The sequence below is a fragment of the Mus caroli genome, chromosome 12 (assembly GCF_900094665.2).
Source record: "Mus caroli chromosome 12, CAROLI_EIJ_v1.1, whole genome shotgun sequence".
Lineage (NCBI taxonomy): Eukaryota > Metazoa > Chordata > Mammalia > Rodentia > Muridae > Mus > Mus caroli.
This window is the reverse complement of record NC_034581.1, coordinates 50,440,050-50,442,551: the sequence shown is the minus strand read 5'-3', so window position 1 is coordinate 50,442,551 and position 2,502 is coordinate 50,440,050.

Genomic DNA, 2,502 nt, shown 5'->3' with positions numbered 1-2,502 from the left:
ACTCACTTTGTAGACCAGGCTGGCCTCGAACTCAGAAATCCGCCTGCCTCTGCCTCCCGAGTGCTGGGATTAAAGGCGTGCGCCACCACGCCCGGCTCTTTGGCACTTCTTAATGCCAGGAACATCGTAATTGTCCCCAAAGCAGCAGCTACTTACTATGTGCAATTTCTTACCTGTTTGTTTTTAACATTTATGATTCAACCACTATTGATAAATGCAGTTTTAGGCTAATAAAAATCCTGTAAGCAAAGAGAAGCTAAAAGATATGAATGTTCGATTTGGAGAAAAAAATAAGGGTTGTACAATATAAGAAACACATGCCGGCCGGACATAGTGCTGCACACACCCTTAATTCCAGCACTCCGGAGGCAGACGCAGGCAGATCTCTGGTCTACAGAGTAAGTTCCAGAACATCCGGGCTGTCACTCAGAGAAACCATCTCCAAAAACAAGCAAACAAACCCCAACAAAACAAAAAACACAAAAACCCTAAAAAAAAAAAACCAAAAAAAAACCCCCCAAAATAACTTACATGATAGGCTCACATTAATAAAATACTAATAATTACACTAACTTACAAAGGTACAGTTTCACTTTAAAAGCATAAAATTACCCGGAGATCAATATCCTGCTGCAGACTGTAAGTCAGTGCAGGCAGTTAGCCTAAAACCATAGATGAGCAAAGGACTCAACAATAACCACAGATAAATGTCTCTCCTCCTGGAAAAATGTTGGGAGAAAACTGGTATAGAACATTTCTCTAATTGGGCTGGAAACTATGCTTGATACTAGAACCCTAGCCAACTTACCCAGGGGTTAGTGAAGTCAGATCTCGTAGGAAAATCTACAACTGCCATTTTACTAAACCTGCATAACTAAATCAAATTCTAAATATTTGTCCTTGTACCTACAGATAGATTCCTCACCCCCATCAAAGAAACGTCTCCTCCCAACAGATAGAGACCAATACAGAAACAACAATCAATTAAAATGCAGAGTTGTGGTATCTGTCCTGATGGATACGTCTACAAAACATTCCACCACCCAAGGCTCAGTATTTCAAGAGTGGGTGGGAAGGCTCTAGAACCAGAGGATCAAGGAGTTGGCTTTACGAAGACAACTTTGTCTTCTAGAAATGTCAGAGCTATACACACAAAATCTCACCAACGAGGCTACCAAAAAATGACCAGAACAATGACAACATCAACAGACCCACCAATATGGACAAAGTAAAGTCCTTGAGGCCTTCGGAAGAGCGGTTGGGTGCTCTTACCCACTGAGCCATCTCCCCAGCCCCCTCCTTGAGGCCTCTTAACCTTACACAAAAACATACTGGGAACTAAGGAATGCTGAGTGAGACAGTCTTCCCTAGAGAAAAGCAAATCAGCAGGTTATCACTGAGCCTTAGGTGGTGGAATGTAACATTATACAGACTGAGCAGATCGTATTTATGTATTTAAAAGTACACATCCACTCACCTCCACACATACCTATATGTGACAATTAAAGAGAGTCCATGGATCTAAAAGAGAATAAGGGGGAGAGTACATGGGAGCAAGAATATGAAGGAAGGAAAGAGGGAAATGATGTTATATTATACTCTAAAATAAATTTTAAAAATTAAATAGTTATCCACCCATTTTAGTTTTGGAGTTTGTTGCTATTTAACTCCAAATTTTGTTTTCGTTTTATAACTAGATAAGCACCTTGTTTAAGGCAGCTAGGTTGTTTTATGTTTGCATTATATTTAAGCAACTTTGTGATAAAATTTAACAATTCAGTGCTATACAATATTTGATGTAACCAATGTCTCAAGTTGGGAAAACTGTCAGATCCTTAAAAGCTAAGCAATAAGATTGAAAGTAGTAAAAAACTAAAGGGCAATCCGTTCAAGTTCACTAAAAAGGATAAAAATTGGAAGCTGACTGTGATTGCTATTCCTGGTTGTCAACTTGACCATATCTGGAATGAACTACAATCCAGAAAGAGAGGGCACACCTGAGAGATTTTCTGACTGGCTTGAGGCAGGTGAATCCACTTCCAGGGCAGACATTTGAGATAGAAAGACACATGACTTTGATCCAGATCTTGAGGTGGGAAGACACATACTTTTATTCCAAACTTGAAGGCAGAAAAACACCTTTCAAATGGACCATAGCTTCTGCTGGAAGTCTAGACAAGAGCACAGAAGGAAGCGTTTGCTCCTATCCTGCTTGTCCTTCACCTTGCTAACACGTCCACTCTTTCACTGGCATCAAAGCCTACTTATTTGGGATTCCAGTATATATAGATACCAGCTGAGCCATCCAGCCTTGCGGGACTGATCAACTAGTGAGTCATTCCATAGTTTTGTGACTCTAGAGAACCCCTAGTAATACTCCAAATTAAGGCATCATGATCTTTAATTGTCTTTTTGTCACCATTTAGATTCTGAAAAATAAAGTTCAAGCCAGACATAAAAATATCAAAACTCATGCAGAAGGCATTTGGGATGCTCTGTCCA